The 16,453-nt window shown below is 41.8% G+C and overlaps 1 long non-coding RNA gene across 1 annotated transcript; it reads left to right on the plus strand.

Annotated features, from left to right (window-relative positions):
* The first annotated feature begins 4,427 nt into the window (after positions 1–4,427).
* LOC115531280 (uncharacterized) lies at positions 4,428–15,982 on the plus strand. Its single transcript, XR_003973861.1, has 7 exons — positions 4,428–4,611; positions 5,093–5,207; positions 14,107–14,204; positions 14,756–14,826; positions 15,007–15,121; positions 15,362–15,489; positions 15,931–15,982. It is a non-coding gene; the product is annotated as an uncharacterized LOC115531280 (long non-coding RNA).
* Positions 15,983–16,453: the final 471 nt, after the last annotated feature.

The following is a 16,453-nucleotide window of genomic DNA, read 5'->3' on the forward strand; positions in this document are numbered from 1 at the left end:
TTTCGCGATTTTGCGAAAAAAAATTCTAGACGCAAATGGGCGTGGCCTATGCCAAAAGATGCAGCAGACTCCAGTGAATATGTGGGTACAAGTTTTGACTGTGGGAGGTTCAGTGTGTGAGTTATAGCCCCAACGCGTATTCCTTGGTATAGCGGCCACCTAGTGACCGGCGTGTCTGGATTTTGTCGTCTGCATAGTCCGAAGAGACCTGGATCTAGTCATGCAATTGGCGTGTCGGGCACCATTTACGGTTTGGGCTGTGGGCACAGTTTCAGGGAGGTAAGTATAATAATAGGAAAATCCTTACAAAAACAATAGGGATCCAACCTGTTGGCTTGGACCCTTAATAATACTTTATTTTGGTTTTGAGAGGTTGATCAGTACCATTTGTTTTTGTGTACGATATTGGCGCATAGGCTACATACGCGTTTTTTTGACGGCCTGCTTATGGGGCGGGCAGCTAGCGGATCGTGAGGAAAGATCAGATGAATGTGATCATTTTGTCCTATGTTTTGGCCTAGAAGCGCTGATACAAACCTTTAAGTTCCTGACATGAGCGTTTTTCTTGCACAATGGTGCAGTGCTGTTCTCGAGCTAGATCTTGTTGAAGTCGTGTTTCTTTGTGAGGACCCACGGACATCCTGTATACTGTGTGAAATGGCGGCTAGGTCTGCCTTTGGTCAAGAGTCTCCATGTCCCACAGAGGCCGTGTTTTCCAGTTAATTTATGTGTACTAGATGAAGAACTCCATTGGCATCAGGCCGATGATGGTGATGAGCAGAAAGTGCAGCTAGTGTTCTCTATGTTCAAAATAACCAAACAGTGACGGTACCTCAACATGCTGTTTGCATGTTGGAGAATAGAGGCAGAGGTAATGAAGGATCTCTGCATACATTGGATTTAACTGGTTGATTTTCTACGAGTGCCGGATCAAATTCCATGTTTTAAAATTGTCAAATTCCGCAAGGTAAATTAGCCCTACCTTAATGGTGGATTTGTGGGCAAAGCTTAGGATATATATATATATATATATATATATATATATATATATATATATATATATATATATATATATATACACTAGGGCTGTCAAAAGATTACAATTTTTTTATCTGATTAATCACAGGGTAGCTGTGGATTAATCACGATTAACTACCATTCATAATATGCCCGGAATTCTGAATTTCTCTGTATATTGTTGTAGGACAGGAAAGATAAATGACAGAAGGTGGATATATAGCATTTTAGCATGTTCTTTTATTCATGAAAGAATCCAGATGATGGTGTTATTAATAATGAAAATAAAATCGAACTTAAACATACAACACCATATTTCAATTTTTGTTTTGTGTCAGTCTCTTTGCAATGCCTAGCATATAACATTTTTTTTTTTTTTTTTTATCAAACTTAAAGATAACAGTAATCCCAAACGTTATGGGCATCTTAGCCATTGCTAAGTTAGAATGGTTAAACATGGTTGAACATTTTCCACTTTTTTTAAATTAACAAACTACCACACCTTCATACAATAAAATGTGTCTCTCTTGGCTATTCTCTTTTAGCCAGTTGCTGAGGCAAACTTAACTGGTGACATTTTCTGAAAGTAAGGCTGTACCGTTTCTTTTGCACGATGTGGCCTGCCACTGAGAAGAAGCCTTTAACATGGAACTGTGGATGCAGGAGTCGCTAGATATTTGTGAGCCAGCAGGGCCAGCTTGTCATGGGCCTCCTGAATGAGCAGACCCACCACTGCAAGGGACAGTCCTCCATACTAATGCAGGGCTCTGCCTGTACCTGTGTATGTCTCTGCCAGGCGCACCTCCTCATCAGAATCTGAATCTGAGCACATTTTAGGAGCAGCTCATTTTCTTCTTGGGTGGCCATCTTCAGAAGTCTGTGGAGACCTTCTTGGTGATTGTTGGTGATTGTTGTGGTCCACACCTCTTCTCTCTTCACTCTTGGGCAGGGTCTTCAAGTTCATTTAAAGCGTGGATCCAGGGCCGTTGCAAGCTGAGCACTGCGCTTGTTGGTCTTTTCTTGGCGGGAGGATAGGTCTCTTTGAATGCCGTCTTAAATCGCACACATATGGCAAGGGTCCTCATCAGAGACCTCCATTACACGACGCAATGTGGCAGAGGGCAGGCAGTACAACAGAGCAGGATACATAGGCCCTCCCCACCCAGGATCTCAGTTAACAAACCTGCAGTTGAAACACACACACACACACACACACACACACACACACACACACACACACACACACACACACACACACACACACACACACACACACACCCCACACACACCCACACACAACAAACACACAAACAATCACTCGAATGCAGTTTTTATTTTTAACTGTCTGTGTATGTGTATGTGTGTGTGTTCTTCACAGTGTGTGTCTTCACAGAGGGTTGATAAACATTTAATTGCACATATTAACACTTTTTAAATCCCAGATTTACACATCTATGAATACTTTTGTGTACACGATGAGCACAGAACGACTTCAGAAGCGAGTAACCAGGCATGTAACACATATAGACATATAGACGTGCGGGCTATGCATTGAAACATGCATGCATAGAACACACACACATACACAAACACACGCACAAACAAAAGGGATGGCCTTGCCCACTGGCTGAACATACCCTTAGAAATCCAACCCAGTGGAGCAAGCGTGTGCAGCTGTGCAACCTTGACCTGACCTTTGGCTGACCTGTTGTGTGATTGGCCGGTGGAATCAATCTCTTCATGTGGCCACACATCACAGCAAATCCCCTTGGGATCAGAGGTGAAGCCCACTCTCAGACATACCGCACATGCATACACACACAGACACCCTACACACGCAAGCATAATAAAGATGTATGTGCACATGCGTGTGTGTGCTTCTGTCAACACACCGAAGGATATACACAATGCTTTTGTAATAAACAAATGAACATACACTAACATCTACACTAACATCTCTAACATTGTCTAGCATCTCCACAGAATTTGACTGTCTAGTTATAACTGGTGACTTCAATTTTCATACTGATGATTTGAATGACAAGTGTGCAAATTTTTTTTTTTTGCCATTTTTGACACATTGAACTGTCTCAACATTGTGAAAGAGGCTACTCATTGTAAGGGGCACACCTCTAGACCTGGTTATCACAAGGGCCTCAATGTTCTGATCTCTCTGTGACTGATCCTTCCTTGTCTGACCACTTTTGTGTTTTCTTTAACATATCTTTTATTCGCGATATACAGACAAAATCAAACACTGTCAAAAAACGCGTATATCAAATGAAGATTCTAATGTACTTTTTAAAAAGGCCATCTCCTTGCTACCACCTCTAAACCCATGTTCTCCTGATGATCTTGTAGAAAACTTTAATTTTGAAAAATTGAAAGTCATAGATGTCATTGCACCCTTATAAGGTTAAAACGATTTCTGGAAAGCAAAGGCACCCTGGAGAAAAGCTGCTTCTGTAACAGCACAGAAAAAGGAATGCAGGAAGGTTGAACGCATCTGGCGTAAAACAAAACTTCATATTCACCATGATATCTATAAAAGAGAGCCTCCGTGCCTACAATTTAGACTTAAAAAATGCTAGAGAAACATTTTTCTCCAATATCATTAAACCAACACTAATAATGCAAAAACCCTGTTTGCAACTGTTGACAGATTGACCAACCCCCCAACAGAAATTTCCACCTGATCTCCATTCCACGCAGAAATGCAATGAGTTTGCAGCTTTTTATGTTGATAAAATTGAAGGTATCAGACGCGCCATCAATATCTCCACTTCAAACAAAAATGTTGGACTACCACCCTGTTCAGGCAAAGATTACGTGGCAAGGATGGCATGCCTTTAGACTCTCAAAATCTGTGAAACCTGTGACACAACTAAATCCATCCACCTGTTGCCTTGATACTATACCATTACCTACCAACCTCTTTAAGAATGTTTTCGGCTGCCTAGCAGTAGACATATTGCAGATAGTTAACGACTCTCTCCAGTCAGGCAATTTTCCCAAAAGCTTTGAAAACTGCAGTTATTAAACCCCTTTTAAAAAGCGGAGCCTAGATGCCTCTATTATTAACAACTACAGACCAATATCGAATCTACCCTTCATAAGTAAAATCATCGAGAAAGTTGTCCTCCAGCAACTAAATCAATTCCTGGCATCAACTGGTTGCTATGACACCTTCCAATCAGGATTTCGACCCCTGCACAGCACTGAGACCGCCCCTTATTAAAGTTGTAAACGACATCCGTCTTAACACAGACTCTGGCAAAACCTCAATACTAATGCTACTTGACCTCTTTTGTCATGTGGTAACAGAAAAAGCCACATGACAAAAGAGACACCACCTGTCTACCGCCAGGTCACGGCTTTGATGCAACGCCCCGCGGGGAGCCCAGGGGCTGGGCTGGGAAGAGGAAGTGGGCTGCTATGAGAAATAATAAGTCTTCTGAAGAGCCCGCCCAGCGCCAGCTACCGCTCAGTCTTCTGCGCTCTACAGCTTCCACTTCTCTCTCCCGGCACACAGTCTGGGGAGCGAAAATACAACCGTGATGGAATGGATGATCACTCTTGTAGTGTGCTTCTCAGGTAACAAAGACGCGTTAAACAGTGTGCTATTTTGTCATTTTAGTCCTTATTCTGTCTTGATTCTTAAGACTTTAGTTGATTATTGTGTTGCCGATGTGATTCTTGGGCTCATGATGCATGAACTTTTGTCTTGTGTGGCTCGTTGTGTGTTGTGATGTCTGTATTTAGAGGAAATCACACATCCTGCAAAGTTCTAACTGACCCGATACAGTCTCACACGCACATTTTACGCTCCATCTAACCTCTCTCTCTCTCTCTCTCCTCTCTCTCTCCTCTCTCTCTCTCTCTCTCCTCTCTCTCTCTCTCTAACACATTAATGTTTATTTTTCTCTTTCTCCCATCCCACACAAATACACACACCGACTCTTTAGACGCACACAATTCATCCAGACAAACACACACACACTGGAGACTCAAACACATACATACACTACAAACACACACACACACACACACTCACAGATAATTCATTTTTTTTCAGGCTTGCAGTCGTCCCAAGCCTTTAACGTGGAATCCCCAGCCTGGCAAACGTTGACAACAAATTCTGGCGATCCTTCTGGATGGTTTGGATACAAGGTCGTCCAGACAGGATCTGGGTGAGAGAAGATGATTTTGGTCTAACACTGTCTTAAGATCTAACTCTAACCCTGTCTATAGAACTAACCTGGTCTAAAGATCTGACACTGTCTTAAGATCTAACTATAACCATGTCTATAACCCTGATCTAAATATCTAACCCTGTCTTAGGATCCAACTATAACCCTTTCTATTGAACTATCCCTGGTCTAAAGATTGAAACCCTGTTTAAAGAACTAGCCCTGGTCTAAACATATAATCCTGGTCTATAAATCTAACCCTGGTCTAAATATCTAACCCTGTCTAAGGGTTTAACCCTGGTCTACAGATCTAACCCTGGTCTAAAGATCTAATCCTGGTCTAAAAATCTAACCTTGCCTAAATATCTAACCCTGTCTAAGGTTCTAACCCTGGTCTACAGATCTAAAGATCTAATCCTGGTCTTTAAATCTAACCCTGGTCTAAATATCTAGCCCTGTCTAAGGTTCTAACCCTGGTCTACAGCTCTAACCCTGATCTAAAGATTAATCCTGGTCTATAAATCTAACCCTGGTCTAAATATCTAATATAGATAGAAATATCTAGGGCGTTTGTTAATTAATGGTGTTCAGGATCACCTGATTATCTAAAGCCAACCCAAAATCTTGATTCATTATATCAAAAGGTTCAATTTGTCCTCCAATAATTGCTAGTTCGATCCCAGCTCCTCCTAGCTGTGTGTTTCTGTGTCCCTGAGCAAGACACTTAACCCTAACTGCTCCTGACGAGCTGGCTGTCGCTTTGCATGGTTGACTCTGCCGTCGGTGTGTCAATGGGTGTTGTTGTTTTTTAAATAAGGCCTACGATACACAGAATAAAAGGCCCCATCTATGTTCTTTGAGTATCAAAAATATTTAACCTTATTTCATAATAGTGACAATTATTATGACAATAAATAAAACACTTAACAAATGGCAATAGAAAAAACAGTTACAATATGGCAATGGAAAAAACACGGTCGGGGTCATTACAGAAGTGCAGGGGCCAAGATATAAATGTTCCTCCTCATTTGTCTGCCTCCCTACTTAGAGCTAGCCTATGTATAACACCTTGATCTCCAACCTAAATGACAGAACAAGCATTAGCAGTAGCCTCGAGGTAATATTCTTTTCAATTAACATGTCGCGTCAAAAGCTTGCTTGGGGCGAACAAGGAGGTGGAGACGTTTCGTCTGCATTCTTGGGGAGGAAGTACGTTGTTTACGATGTTTACGTAGCTGCCGCGGCGATCGACATCCGGCCTACCACCAAGGGTACTGTCGGCAGTGGAAACGCGACCTCAGAACTGAGCTGGGCTATACCGCCCCTCCCTACCGCACCTTTGCGATCCGATCCGTTCCGCACCCTGCAGTGGAAACGCGGCAATAGTTTCGGAATTCAAATGAAACATTTCCGGTGTTAACCGAATCCTTGCGACCCCAGACCGAAAAGTGTGAACCCAGGGGGCGCTGTTGCACATTTTCTGCAACATGCACGTTTGCATTATAACAAAAAAGGTAAATAAAACATAAGATCTCCCCCCCACCGGTGGGTCTTTCTTTTCTTGATACTAACATTAATTCTAAACAGCGTTTTACACAGTAGCCTATAACAGGAAATGCTCAAAGGTAAAGTCAGCACAATTTAACACTGACAGAAGTTTTTATGGGTAAAGAAGCAACGGTGAAGGACCGTAGGCCTACTGAACGCCCTATCATTGTATGGGTCTGTAAAATGCTAATCAAATCAAAATAAATGTATTTATTAGCACCTTTAATTAAAAGGTAAGTGGTTGGGGGGAGGTCTTATGTTTTATTTATGTTTTCGTCATGCCTGTCTACGCTTCAAACTCGTGCATATTGCAAAAAAATATACAACAGCGCCCCGGTCACACTCTTCAGTGGGTGCCAGAATTCGGTGTAACACCGGCAATAAATTAGCATTTTATTTTAGTTAATCTTCAGTCGGTGAATGTATATGATGTTTATTTTGTTAGTTAATGCAACATTTATCGTTGCCACTTGCCATGGTCATTAATATAGACCCCTCTATCCCTGAAACAACGCAGCTTGCACGTTGCTTGAATTGTTGCACTGTGGAATTATCTGGGCTGTTATTATGTTCAGTGTTATTTTAAGTAATATAAGTTCATTTCAATATAAACGTAGATACTCGAGTAACCGGGAGGACATTTATTCTTCTTTGGGATGGACTAGACGTGTTTTTGTGGGGAACAACAGAAGTTTATGTTATTTTTGCTTCCGCCAAAAAATCTATTTGAATGGTACATGTTATGAAAACATTTAGTTTAAACTTGAAAATCAGGTCGAATTTTCTATTCAGATGAGTACGTAGATTTTAGAGAGACCCACGGATTACGTTTCTTCTTCTCTGCGACGGACTGGACCGACGTGTGTTTGTGGGCCGACCCGGAAGTTAATGTCTCTGAAAATGTCCAATCCCAGAGATTCCAGATTTTATAGAACCAATTTGTTGTACCACAGAATCCTCGGTTTAGGGTTTGACTTCGGATCCGCTATTTGCAGTTACTCAAGATTTTCCCAGAGCGACCCCACAGCGCCCCCTGGTGGATAGGTCTAATGGGCCAAGTTCCTATCTCTTCAATGACTTTGGATTCATTTATTGCAACTCCTTTTATTTCCAAAGTGTTTCAATGGCGCATTTATGGAAGCCCGTTTCCGCCACGTAAAAGAAAAAAAATGCAGGTCACAACTCATTATTTTGAGATAGTATCTCATTATTTTGAGATAGTATCTCGTTATTTTGAGATAGTATCTCGTTATTTTGAGATAGTATCTCGTTATTTTTACATAGTATCTCGTTATTTAGACATAGTATCTCGTTATTTTGACATAGTATCTTGTTATTTTGAGATAGGCTATCTCATTATTTTGAGATAGTATCTCATTATTTTGAGATACTATCTCATTATAATGAGATACTATCTCATTATTTTGAGATAACTTCTCAACAGGACCAGACCAGTCATTGTAGCCTAATTGTAGCTTATCCATAGGTGCTACATATAACCTATTATTACAGTAGATTAGCTGGAGATGATGAACTCGATTATTAAAGATTATTTCAGACGGAGGTATACAAATGCTGAAATTTTGGCTCGATTATCTATGCAGCACAACATAAACATTAGTAAAAGAACTCTAGAAAGAGTGCTTCATAGAAATCAGCCGTACACCACCAGCGTTCAATACGTTGGTTCCCCGTGCTTGGACCTAGAGTGACAGTCTGGGGAAATGCCGTTTTTCACTGCCGTGAATAAAACTTTGCATTGCGGCAATGTGTGTGTTCTCCGTCCCGTGATCCAATCTCACTTTCAATGGGCGGACCATGCTCAGGGGTGGACTGGGACAAAAATTCAGCCCTGGCATTTTCTGTCCAGACCAGCACACTACATTATCAGCACTAGGGGGTGGGACGAGACAAACGGGAAGAACCCTGCATGTACTTTATTAAAACAATTTAATCTAGTACATACATCCTGCTATTTGCACTGCAAATAGCAGTGCAAATTGCTTTTTTTGTTTTTTTCAAGTTTGTGTCTCTTGTGCTGCTGACAAGAAAGTTGGAAACCTGAACAGGAAGTTAACGGACATCCTGTGGTCACTGCATCTCCATCCCCCATATCTACATAGCTACAAAATGCTTGTTAAATATCACACTTGATCCAACGCTAATTTCTCTCTTGCAGTATTTAGTCTGTGAATGGGAAAATCTTTTTGTGTAAGCCCATCATTAGTTAAAACCAGACTCGGACAATAATAACAAAATATCCTGACAAATAATCTAAATAGAAACATATTACAGACAGTAGCAGCATTAGAGCTGAAACGCATTTGTTTCAACTGTGACTCAGTCATTGTGAAACCATAAATAGAGAATTTAATTTTTTTTATCTGTAGCTGCGAGAAAAAGTCTAAGTCATGAATTACTTACTGGTGGGAGTCGCGGACTCCCACGACTCTGGCCCATGCCATGAGGTCCAGCCCACCCTGGTTTCTGTTCTGATTTACAGCACTGCCAAGGCTCTCTGAGCCTGTCAGCCCATGATTGATTGACAATGACAAACATAGACCAATAATCTGTGTCGATGCTGGCCACACACTGCTAGCCCTCTGTTGCCCATTGGCCGGCCCAATTGGAGGGAATTTAGAGAGAGAGAAAAAAAAAAAACATAGCGGACCAGACCGGCCCACATTGGGTCAACGGCCCACCGGGACGATGCCCGGTATGCCAGAGGGCCAGTCCACCCCTGACCATGCTGCATCACTGAATCAATGAAATACCCCGCTATAAGACGTAGGTCGCTGTTAGTTGAGTGGGTGTTTAGCCAGATCATCTTTGGCGAGAAGAACCCATCAATGCAACCACTGATGCATATCCCATACCGGCTTCAATTTGTCATATCCATCTATGTGCCACACATAATTCGGGCCACGACTGACATTATAGACTCTACGTCTCAGACGGTGCCGTGCACGGAGATCCACGCCACCACCATCCATTTGACGCAGCAAGAGACGAACGGTCTCTCTGTCCGTGATGATCCCTGCCATCCATCACTTCTGTTGCATCCACCTGTAGCCATGTTGTTGGCCAGAGGACTGTAATTGGCGATGTATGAAATCGGCTACTTCTCCGATGTCCGCCTTATTGCGTCTTCGCCACAGCTGATTCCTATGAAGCACTCTTTCTAGAGTTATTTTACTAGAGTTTATGTTGTGCTCCATAGATAATCGAGCCAAAATTTCAGCATTTGTATACCTTAAATAATCTTTAATAATCAAGTTCATCATCTCCAGCTAATCTACTGTAATAATAGGCTATATGTAGCACCTATGGATAAGCTACAATTAGGCTACAATGACTGGTCTGGTCCTGTTGAGAAGTTATCTCAAAATAATGAGATAGTATCTCATTATAATGAGATAGTATCTCAAAATAATGAGATACTATGTCAAAATAACGAGATACTAAGTCAAAATAACGAGATACTATCTCAAAATAACGAGATACTATCTCAAAATAATGAGATACTATCTCAAAATAACGAGTTGTGACCTGCATTTTTTTTCTTTTACGTGGCGGAAACGGGCTTCCATACGCATTTGATGATGCTTTGTGAATCAATTCCTGTAGGGCTAGTATTTAAAATTCCAGATTTCCTTGTTCATATAAAAGAGACCCCAGCTCACTCCCATGTGTCCTTGACCCCAAGGTCGCAGACCAATCATTCCTGTAGGGCTCGATTTATAGTTTATTATTTACATATTTTAGTAAAGAAAAAAAAGTTATGATCTGATTAATATAAAAAAGAGCAGACGCCTTTTAGAATGTTTTTCCTCTGTCTTTAACTTTATTTATTGCATTCATGCTTCAAAAACCTTTGAAGTTGGATTTATCTGACATGATTACATTTACATTTAGGGCATTTAGCAGATGCTCTTATCCAAAGCAACTTACTAAAAGTACATTTTCAGAAGAAAGAGAAACAAAAGCAGCTGTCGGTACAGTAAGGATGTTCATAGAACCAAGTGCCAAGCACTAACAATCGCTAGGTTAACACATTCTCTGTATACAACAAAGATTGCCAGGATAAGATGCTACACAATGCTAAGTAGTGTTTTTCAAGTGCCATGATGTCAAACAAACAATAAGTGTGTACATTAAAGGTCCAATGGCATGCTACTTTATGGATGCTTATTTATAGGTGTTAAGGTAAGGCCACACTGCATGCGCGTTGGCGTTGAAAATCTGCATTTTTGCATATGCAAACCATTGGAGCAGGCGCGTAGACGCGTTAAAGTGGCGCGTTAGTGGCGTTAGACGCGGCATACGCACATAATGACGCACGTAAACGCACCAACGCGCCCACCGCACCAACGTGCAAAGTTCAAAAAATGTAATTGTTGGACACGCCTACGCGTGACGCTTAGCCACGATAGCCAACCGCGTGGAGCTTGAACCGACGTCACTGGCAGAGAGTAGTGACGCTTGCACTGAAGCATATGGCGGACATCTTTCTGCTATGGGTGGAAATAGTAACATAGTTACGCCATTAAAAGCGTTTATGTAAACAATTTTAGCGAGAAACGTGCATTTTACTTTCATAATGTTCGCTCGGTGAATGTAAAGGATGCTTGGTTTGATAGTTATGACGAAGAGTGAACGCTCCATTCACTTGCTTGGACAGCGGCGGACTATATCTCTGATGATCAACAACTATAGTGCTGGAAACACACCAGACACTCCATGTGAAGTTATTTAACCCGGATTATTGTTATTTATATCCGAGATTATTTAATCTAACCCGATCCTAAACTCTATAATGCACCCAAACACACCACTCCTAAATCCAGCGCAGCCACAGGCGCGTTAGGCGCGTTAGGCGCGTTGAACCATTTTTGTGACACGCAATGATCAAGCGTCAAGTTAGGCGCGTTATGCACGTTTTTTAACCCGAGTAACGCGTGCAGTGTGTCCTTAGCTTTAGTGGGCCCTTAATACAGTATTTGAAGACGTTCAAGAAATTCAGCCTTGGTGCAGAATAACAGCCAGTCCCACAAGGAGCTTTCCACAAACATGGCATTTTTTAGAGCGGGTCAAGGTGGATGATGGAGGTGTTGCCCTGAGCAGCTTGCGGCCACGGTACCATGCGCTCGTGTTTACAGTGGATGTATCGCAATGGCGAGGCACACACAGCTTTTGCTGTGTGTGCCTCCAGCGGGAGTCCTGGAGCTCTATATCTAAATAACATCATATTATACATTGCATTATAAATATATATATAAAGCTGTACGCGCCTCCAGACGAACTAAAGCGCCTCCAGACGATATTATGATTCTCAAACTCCGACGTCTCTGGTTCTTCCACTTCCACATCAATCTGAAGTAGACTGAACCGCGACAATGAGGAGAAAGGGATTGTTGGACATGAATGTTTTCCACCGGAGCCGCGGGGGCCTGTCCCGCGGCGGTGGGGGGGTGCCCCGCGGCGGCGGTGCCCCGCGGGGGGACCATATGCAGGCTAGGGGAACTCATATTGTGAAAACCTCCCTGAAGTGAATTTTTAGTGCCAGAACAAAAACACGTCCTAGTCTGTCCCAAAAGAATAAATGTCCCCCCTGGTTACTCGAGAAAAATATTTGAAAGAAACATCACCAGTTACATATAATAACACTGAACTCAACTCAGCTCAGCCGACTCATCGGCGCAAAGACGTTGATTCAATCAACATGAAGCTGAGTGGTTTCAGGGATAGCGGCATCCATATGAATCACCATGGCAACGATAGAAACAGGTTGCATTAACTAACAGGCTAAACATTGTGTACATTCACTGAAGATTACCAAATGAAACTACCCGTTTATCGCAAGAAAAAACCGATGTAAGTCGCTTCGGATAAAGCGTCTGCTAATTGCCCTAATTGTAATTGTAATTATAATAGCAAAGTTAGAAACTATCTAAAAATGTCCACAGAATAAATCTAATGTCATCCATTTTGTTTTTGGCAAAACCTTGACATACGTGACATTGATGTTGCTGTTTCTTCAAACAGGCGATAGGGGGCGCTGTACAAGTGAGAGCTCATATGGCTCGTTTTTGGGTCACACCAACAGTCTATTCTGTCGTTTAGGTTGGCTGATAAATAAGCAATAGTCTACATACTCAAGTTTGGATCTCGTTAGTTTTTCACGGTCTATCTGTCGATACCTATCGTTATCGAGGGTTTGGGTATTACATTTATATTGGATTGATAACACCTATATCTCCCTGTTGGGACTGGTCAAAAGATACATATTAAGTTAATCGAGCCTCCAAAAAGTTTGATGCCGAAATTCCCATGGCTATAACTGATGGTCAAGGTTAAACGCCCGATGTATAAAAACAATTGTAGGCCTATAATGTAGATTTTGTAGGCCTACTTTATCATGCTGAACATTTTTGCGGTAGAGATTGGAGTTTCCTGTTCAGTCAGTTTGGTGCTCCTGGTGACTTTGCTCTAGAAGTTTAAGGCTCCTAGAGGTTAAGGCTCCTAGAGGTTTAAGGCTCCTAGAGGTTTAAGGCCCTAGAGGTTTAAGGCTCCTAGAGGTTTGAGGCTCCCTAGAGGTTTAAGGCTCCTAGAGGTTTAAGGTTCCTAGAGGTTTGAGGCTCCTAGGTTTAAGGCTCCTAGAGGTTTAAGGTTCCTAGAGGTTTAAGGCTCCTAGAGGTTAAGGCCCTAGAGGTTTAAGGCTCTAGAGGTTTAAGGCTCCTAGAGTATGAGGGCTCCTAGAGGTTAAGGCTCCTAGAGGTTTAAGGTTCCTAGAGGTTTAAGGCTCCTTGAGGTTTAAGGCTCCTAGAGGTTTAAGGCCCTAGAGGTTTAAGGCTCCTAGAGGTTTGAGGCTCCTAGAGGTTTAAGGCTCCTAGAGGTTTTAAGGTTCCTAGAGGTTTGAGGCTCCTATGTTTAAGCTCCTAGAGGTTTAAGGTTCCTAGAGGTTTAAGGCTCCTAGAGGTTTAAGGCCCTAGAGGTTTAAGGCTCCTAGAGGTTTAAGGCTCCTAGAGGTTTGAGGCTCCTAGAGGTTTAAGGCTCCTAGAGGTTTAAGGTTCCTAGAGGTTTAAGGCTCCTTGAGGTTTAAGGCTCCTAGAGGTTTAAGGTTCCTAGAGGTTTAAGGCTCCTAGAGGTTTAAGGCTCTAGAGGTTTAAGGTTCCTGTCAGTTAGTCGTAGAGGTTTAAGGGCGAGAGCAGCGGTGCTCCCTCTTAGTGTTGAGGGTTGCAACGTCACGCCCTTGTTCATATCAAGCTAAACTAATCTCACATTAGCTTTCAACTTATATGTTCTATACTAGTCCTATAGTAACATTTGAACATCTCCCTCTCCTGATAAGCTTACTGGTGAGCGAGCCACTGTTGCAGACATCCCCAACCGAAAGAGGCAGAATCTACAAATGCACTACTAACAATTGTCAACCCATCCCTCTCTCAGGTATTCACACTCTATTCACAATCATACATGCTACCTTTCATTTGTTTGAACAGGGACTGAATGAAAAAGTGGTGTTTTTACGCGCTGCCTGTATGTAAATTGGACCCAATAGGACCTGGGTCAAAAGTTGAAAGTGAAATGAGTTATTGACGATGGTCTCAATACGTAATTAACTGTTACTTTTACTGTCATTCAGGTTATGTAGGCTTGCTTATCATCTTGGTCCCTCGAAAAACTTCCTTGTGCTTATCACAAGGCAACAACCACATGATAATACACTTTATACAACTTTTTCAAATAAAAGGAATTAGGTGGATGCTTACATCCAAAGTATATTACAATACCTTAAGTGAATACATTCCGAGCATGGGAATCAAACCCGTAACATTGGCAAGTTTCAATACCATGCTCTATCAGTTGAGCTAGACGGGAATTCGACCCTGCACCCTGGCAGTGTTAATGTTCTGCTCCACCTCTTCTCTGTCATTCCTATGTTGGTATCACTTAGTCATCACAGCTTCAATTTTCTATCCTTGTGCTTTTGATTCCAGTTCCAGTGTTCGCCGTCAATATGTCTCTTGGTTTGACGTTGACGAAGGACCCAGCCTCTGAAAATACTTTGGTGAGGGGTCCATGTATTAAACATTAAATGGTTGTTTTAAAAAACAACCATCGATGGCAAAAAAGTATTGGCAAGTGTCCAACGTCTACAGTTAGATGTTTAGAGAAGAAACATTGTTGTATTGTTTAATTGTTCCAAAAATGAACACACTATTTGTAACCGTATTTCTCCTTTGTTTAGGCATGCGGTCCAACCCTTACAAGAGAATGCAGGACTATCAACACATACAACGGATTATGCTTGAAGATAAACTCTCAAAATAGAGCTGAATTGCAAAGACCATCAATTCTAAAGGGTAAACATGTCAGCTATGCTGATGCTGAAACTTCCTAGTATTAAGCTCTTCATAGAGGAAAGGTTTATGATGTGTACAGGATGATTTGAGGCTCACTTTAGATAGGCCGATGTTCTCTTATGAATTGTCCATTGCAAAATATTCATATTGTTATTCAACAAACGTACCACAATTAAACATAATTAAATTCAGTAAACTGAAATTAATCATGCCATTTCATGGGTTTCATTGGATTGACAGATTGTCCTGGCCTTTCGGACATCGCCTTTCTGATCGACGGCTCTGGCAGCGTAGCTGTTCGGGACTTCAACGCCACGAAGGTCTTTGTCACGCGTTTGGTCAGCTCCTTACGCAATGGAGACACACGGGTAGGGACAGATGTCTATAAGAACACTTCTCGAGGTCCACCGCAGTGTCAATGTGTAACCACACAATGACACCCATGTATTACGTAGCATGATATTATCCAAGCCCTGAATCTATGGGTGGCCAGGGAGGCATGGTGGTGCTGCAGAGATACTTGCATCGGATCGCTCTGCCTTTAATGGTGCACCTACAACGAAGAGCATCGGCTACCTACTCTGAGTTAGGTGGTGTCAATGGAATCTATAGTTTTTTTACTTCCCACTATTGGTTTTTCAGTTCCCACAATTCATAGCCAATATTGTTATCTAGTTTTGATGGGCATGATATTATTAGACAATATTTCGGCATTGTATATCAGCATGAAATAAGTGGACCAGGGACGGCTTTGTCATTGTATGGTTTATAGCTTTAATTTTAAATAAATGTCTATGTCTTCATTTCAGTTCGCCATCACCGAGTACTCAGGAACTCCTATAACTTATTATCATTTTTGATAATTTTGACCTCTCCAAGTCTTTGGAAAGTAAAATCCCGTCAATAAGCCAACAAGGTGAAGGAACGTACACGGCACGAGCCATCGAGCATGTTGTGTAAGTCCATCATCATCGCTTCTATCGTAACAGAACCATTGGACCCGATGTCACAGCCTGGTGCAGCCATCACTCATTGGTTGATCTTGCAAAAATAATAAAGTAACATTGTTTATAAATATTGTAATGATATTGTGTTTTAATGCGTCAAAAGAATTGAGAAGAAAAATCACAAGAAACTTCTAGGCTTCTAACTTGTTGAAATGTAACATTCTGGCAACGTTAAGGTTACATTTAACATGGAAAACCTTGAGTATGGTAACAAATATTCACTCCACTGGTCATTTTGTTTCCAAAGTACACAAGTCTTCTCACCAACCAGAGGGTCTAGGAGAAGCTCAAAGAAGGTTTTGATCGTGATTACCGATGGCGCGTC

The sequence above is a fragment of the Gadus morhua genome, chromosome 18 (genome assembly GCF_902167405.1).
Source record: "Gadus morhua chromosome 18, gadMor3.0, whole genome shotgun sequence".
Lineage (NCBI taxonomy): Eukaryota > Metazoa > Chordata > Actinopteri > Gadiformes > Gadidae > Gadus > Gadus morhua.